We start from the raw sequence: 6,126 nt of genomic DNA, 5'->3' as shown, positions 1-6,126 counted from the left end.
ATCGCCGTGCTCGTCTATGCACGAGGAAGTCGAGGAGGAAGAACCTACCTTATGCTTCCCTCGACGGGGGAAAATAAAGCTTTAAACCCGCGATCGCTTTGAGCGAGCGGGTAACCTTGCGATATATAAAGTGCCTTTGCGGCTTCGAGTCGGTCGTTTCAGAGAAATAACGGAGCAATAACGGATTATAACTAAAATTGATGCTCCCAACGTTAATATGAATTAACGATGCAGAGGGTAAGGTGTAATTGTTGTCACCTTGAATGTCTAAGAAATGTGAGTATAAAAGAGAGGATGATTTATTTAACGTACCGAAGAAAAAGATCTCTACTCGTGTAATCGAACAGGGACGAAATAAAAATTTCGGTAACGAGATGATATCGTATCATTATCGTCACACATCATCATAAACATCTGTATGTTGATAGCTTTCCAAATTTGACGACAGTGAAAATGTATGAAAAAGCAGCTTACCGAGCGCTTTGTCATTATTATCTATGATTGGAGTATTCATTTGGATCTCTTATAGATCTAGGAGAATGTACAGCGAATCGTACAGCGTGTCGAAATTTGATTCCTCGTTCCTAATTCTTTATATTTGATTTCTCGTTCCTTATTCCTCTCGTTGTATCTAAGCTCTTCAAACCGGAAGAAAATGAGGTTGAGGCCAAAGATAATTATAATTTTAGTGGGATTTCTCCCAGTGTGGAGGAAACGAACCACGAGGATCGGGCCGGTGGATGTAGCATGCGACGTGTCGCACGTTATTGAGTTCTTCGTTTTATTACATGCCTCTTATGCACAATTACATTACAAAATCGTATCGCACATCGTGTCTATACATGTCTCGTACGAGATATTACACGCGAAACGGAATCGGAAGGAACTCCGATCTCCGCGGGGACAGTGTTGTCTTCGTATTCGAACGCAGTGTGTGTGTATGTGTGTGTGCCGTTTGTGTAATCCTGAGCTGAATCGTCCGCTCTTACGAGCGAGAAAGCTTTACCCTCCGCTTTTTTCTTTCCCTCTCAAGAAAGAATCACGTAATCGGAAAGCTGCCTACTAAAAAAAGCCGTCAGTGCGTCCAGCCGTTGCGAGACGTAGACCCTTAATGAGAGACGCATCTTTCTCGCTTGTTTTTTTTTTTTCTTTCGCGAGCTTCCGGTAGAAAAGTGCAAAAAGTTCGAAGTGTGATGATGCGTCGTCGAGTAAAAAGTGCGAGAACTCCTTGAAAAACCTAAAATGCCGAGGTACCGCCGCTCTCTCGTGTCTGATTAAAGGATCCGCCTGTCTCGCACGGCCGCCCAATCGCGAATTATCTTCTCCGCTTTTCAATATATTCTTATATACAACACTATACGCGCGTACGAGAGACGATTTACGGGCGAAGCTTCACGAGTTACTTAATGGAGAATTAACGGAGTCAATCGGCGCGACGGAACTGCGAACATCATCGGAAGATAACGGGGAACGATTTTCGCGATAGATCTGTCGACTCGCGTCGTGACGACCCACAGCAAAGCGCAAAGTAACAGTTGTACGAATGTTGTAATTTTCTACTCAATAATATAACTGTTATATATGACACACGCGTTGAATAACGGTGAATATTTAAAAAAAATACATAATATTACAATAACATTAATTAATATCACTAGAATATTATTCGAACGTTGCGTCGAATATTCTAAGAATATTGCTTAATATCAAATAATATTACGCGCTTGTAGAGCTACAACCGACATTTGTATAACTGTTACTTTGCGTTTGCCTGGGATGCTGCTTCTACTTTCGGGAATACTGAAAACACGCACGCACGCACGCACGCACGCACGGACGGACACACATACGCACGTCGGGGAAATGTACTCGTAGGAAAGTGACAATTTATTTGGTAAACGTCCATCATACATAAGATTGAACGCGTCGCTCTTAAGACAAGGCCTTATCTACGAAAGTAAAATTTACAGCTCAATCGCTACACCGATGACAATCGCTAATGAATTCTGTGTGTGTGTGTGTGTGTGTGTGTGTGTGTGTGTGTGTATGCACCCGATATTCTCCTCCTCCAGACGTCGTCGAAGGTGGGAAAACTTTGGACAAAAGAGCAGGGATTACCTTACAAGCGCGCGCGCTCTCTCTCTCTCTCTCGGTCTCGCTGTCGAGAGGGTCGCGATCGATTCGATCCTCGGATGATTAGGAACACAGGTGCTTCTTCTTTTATTTTGCCTTTCTTTCTTTCTTTGTACCTCCGATAACGAGAGACTGAACACAGGAAACGCGGAAACGATCTTGATTTCACGCTGCTTTGCCGAACGATCATGCTGCTGGCGGCGGTGATGATGGAGACGCAACGCAACGATAAGTAACTCACCAAAGGAGACAATGATCGACGAATTGTTANGGGGGGGGGGGGGAGGGAGAAAAGTCTCGCCATCCACGCACATATATACATACATCGTGTGACGCGACTCCCTATCTGTGTGAATGACTAAAGTTATTAGACGTGCAGTAACATCTTCATTTCGCGATATTCGTCGCGAGTTGCTTTCTTTCTTTCTCTTTCTCTCTCTAGTTTTCTACACACACCTCGACGAGCCGCCTAAGGAATATATCGAGAGGTTCCGTGAATTCGATTGGAAAAATTTGGCACGATCAGCTGTGAAAAAATATCATCGTACTGTTCTCTGTAACTTCGACGCTTCTTTTGTTTTTTTTTCTTTTCTTAACTCTTTCTTTTTCCTTCTTTCTTTCTCTCCCTCTTGCTTCTTTTTCTACTGCTTCTGCTAGGATATCGTGTACAACTGTTAGCCACCTTCTCGCCTCGTTATTTCCTGCAATCGCCTCGCGCACACACCGTAATATAAAGTACCCTAACAATACAATCGACTATACTGATAATGCATAAAATACTCTTCAAGTATAAACGCGCTGTTTTTTCGTGTCCCGAGGGGTCACGTGTCACATATTTTTTTTTCTCCTTTTTTTCTCGCATTTTCTTCCTCTCTCTCTCTCTCTCTCTTTCTTTCTAGAAATCCTAAACGAAGTTTCGACAAGATCGTCGATCATGAAAATTCACCAAATCAGTACCATCGATGCGTAGCTCGGAGTCTCCGACGCCTTTTTCGTCGCGCATACTCGAAGCTCGAGCGAGGAAGCTGCGACCGCCGACCAGCGAGTACGTTCCTCAATCAATGAAGATACACGCGATATATATTCGCCAATTGGATTCTCTTTAATTAAATTGAAAAAATTCAAGGGAACTCTGATTACGCGTGCTTTACTATCTCGTAGCTGTTTCAACGACAGCTATTTAAAACAGCGTATTAAAATCGACCGGCAGCCGACAATGACAGCTGCGACTCTCTCCGAGAATGCTCGACGATTTGATAACCGTACTTATATCGAGGGAAAAAATATCTAAAAAGTAAAAAAAAGATTAATTTACCCGGCGAATACTAACGATATATTTACTTGCACCAGTATATACATTTTTTACACTGGGGAAATATTTCTTTTTCAAATGAGAAAATATACACATTTCCTTAAATTTGTAGCTCCGATCACGAAAGCAATTATTTGTCTATTCTACTCTATATATTTAAATAAAGGAACTTAGATTTAAGTAAATACGTTATCTGTTTATCGGTTATCTACCAAGGGAAATATTTATCTTTTAGATATTTTTTCCGTCGGTGTACACGTCGCACATTCCGATCAGCACGATCGACGCTCGCAAGGAAAACGCTCGGAGGAATTTTGCGCGGTAAACTGATTCTCCCTGAGTGGTGATAAGCTATTCTGTAGTAGGTTTGGTGTTTTCATGTCTACCTCGCGCATCTCTCGCGTGTCTAACCGCCGCTTATCGTCGAATATACAATGTAAACCTTCGTTTATCGTAACAAATTAAGCCTAGTTTCTTATTTAGAGGTCTCTCTCTCTCTCTTTCTCGCTCTCGTTCTCTCGCTTAAAAATCCCGTCGTCTAATCTCTAGTCGGACTTATAAATTTAACGTCGAGCTTAAAATCGATTTTCCCCTCCCACCCCCCTCTTGATTAATCCCTATTATCCCCCAACCACCCCTGAACGTGCGGGCCGATGCAAACTAATACTTTTCAACGTGCGAAACACGTTACCCACTTCTCCTACTCGTCTCCCCCCCNCCCCCTAATAATAAAGAAAAAGAGAACTAATGTATCTCTAATGTATCTCTCGATTTGGAACACAGTATCGGATATTACGATATAAATGATTAGGAACACAATGTGGTAATTGTCAGTCGATCCCGATTTTCAGTTCGTCGAAGAAATGTTCGCGCGACCGCTTCTTCCGTTTTCCTTCGACACTCGAAGCGATCGTCGTCGTCATTGTGAAAGGTGGTTTAGGGAAAACTTCGGTACTTTTGTACGAATTAGAACGCGCATCGCCCATACGGCTCGTTCGCAACTAGCGTGTCCTCCTCTGCGAGGCTGCGAGAAAATCTCTCTCGCTAACTACGGTTCGTAAGCACGGTGAAAAAATAAAGCGATAGTGCGCATGGAACGCGTCCCGTAAGATGTACCATCTCACTTTTATCTCTCTTTCTTTTGTCCACAATCGTCCAACAATCGCTGCCACTTCTCTTAATTTCGACGACACGAAGAGACACCCGCCCGGGAATCGTGCGTTCGGTGGCCAATTTTGGTCAACGGTTATCGATTACACCCACTCTCGCTTCTCCTTTCTTTCCTTTTTCGTCTCTCTCGACAATATTCATTTCACGTACTTTGAGTATCGCGTATTATACGCGTGACTCGTTCGCATCGAATTCCCTTGTCGAATTTACGAACACGAGCCACTTCCTCTTCGTTACAACGTAGCTCTTGAGCGAGATATATCCTGTTTCTTTTATTAAGCCTTATCTTCTAAGATTTTCTCTACCGTACCGTTCGGTACTTTTGATTTGATTCAGTGGTTTGCACACGGCGTCACGTTTCCTCTCTCTCTCTCTCTCTCTCTCTCTTTCACTCTGAAATTATATCGGTGCGGATAGAAAATTTAACGGTTGTCGCGTTTTCCGCGAGATGCGCAGCAAACGGGTCGGCTTCAATTCCAGATATACAAGCATATACATCGTTCTTAAGAAACGTAGTATTTCCGATTCTTTACACGATCGTGCATCTCCCTATACCTTAGACGATCAGACTCGCATATCGCGATCGATACATACACACGTACATGTATATAATATGTATCGCACACACGTATTCACAAGTTCTTAAGTATTCGCGTCATCAAGTTCATGCCATGGCTCAGTCTGGACTTTTTTCTCCTTTCTTCAATATATATATATAATTTTCTTCGTACTTTTGCGAAATAATATTTCGAAATATACCGCTACTTTCTCGACGTAACTCGGCTTACGGGGAAAATAAAGAGATCCGAGCTTCTCTTCGTCACGAAAGAAAATCCATCATCGCGTGAATTACAATATGCAATATCGATCAGAGATAACTTAATACGTTACAATTTCTTTCTATCGTCGGTTCGACTCGATTTTATTTTATATATACGAATTGAAAATGAAAAAAAAAATTAATCCAATTCAATCGCCCAATAATCGCAAACGCTTTTAATATACAACTTTCTTCGTGTACATATACAGGGTGTCCCCAAAAATATGTATACACACTTCGAATGATTATAAAGTCGTTCGGCGTTTATTAACGCATTAACACAGTTCATCTTCAAGATTTAAAAGAAATCTACAGAAATTAATAATTTCTTTTTTTTTTGTCAACGCCTGTTTTCAAACTAACGATCCATTCCAGGTGGACAACGCGAAGCTACTAAAGAGTATACTTTTTTTAGAACACCTTGTATATACAAAATCGTAGAAAATATTAAAATCTGTCTTTCGCGTTCAAGCGAGGAATAATACTATTGACCACAAAATCATTCTCGTAAGTGTCATCGAGCATGCATCGGGCCCGATAATAATCGCGGCCAGAATATTGTGCCCTTGTTTATTCCCTGTGTAGATCAAACGATGGCACAATATCCTTACATTCGCATTCCTCAAAAGACCTATTCAGCAATGACAAAGAAAAAAAGAAAAAAAAAAAAAAAAAAATATATATATATATA

Source organism: Dinoponera quadriceps, unplaced genomic scaffold, assembly GCF_001313825.1.
Source record: "Dinoponera quadriceps isolate SergipeBrazil2010 unplaced genomic scaffold, ASM131382v1 scaffold5230, whole genome shotgun sequence".
Lineage (NCBI taxonomy): Eukaryota > Metazoa > Arthropoda > Insecta > Hymenoptera > Formicidae > Dinoponera > Dinoponera quadriceps.
The sequence above is the reverse complement of the archived record's forward strand: the minus strand, read 5'-3'. Positions refer to the sequence as shown.